This window comes from Vombatus ursinus, unplaced genomic scaffold (genome assembly GCF_900497805.2).
Source record: "Vombatus ursinus unplaced genomic scaffold, bare-nosed wombat genome assembly UNPS02014859.1, whole genome shotgun sequence".
In the NCBI taxonomy this organism is placed as follows: Eukaryota; Metazoa; Chordata; class Mammalia; order Diprotodontia; family Vombatidae; genus Vombatus; species Vombatus ursinus.
In genome coordinates, this window is record NW_020954637.1 from 5,918,099 (window position 1) to 5,918,524 (window position 426).

Here is a 426-nt window from a genome sequence, read left to right on the forward strand (position 1 = left end):
CACACACACACACACACACACACCCCAAGACTTGCCAATTTCTAACTAGATGTCCTAAAGTCTTATCAAACTCAACATGTCCAAAACAAAACTCATTATCTCTCCCCTCTGAATTTCCCCTGAGCATAAGAATATCTTTCTAGAGAATACAGAACTCAAGATTTTTAAAAATGAATGTTAAAATTGTTTTTACATGTAATTGGGAAAATAAATAAATAATGTATTATATTTATGTTTAAAAACTCATAGGTAGAAATTAACCAAACTTATTAGAACCAAAGAATAAAATAAAATAAAAACATGAAATATCCATAAAAGAATCCCCATAATGAAAACTCCAAATAAATTATTAGCCAACATTAGTTTCTAGACCAGAGAACAAATATTTCAAGTTGTCAGAAAGGAAAGGTTCAATACCTCCAAAAA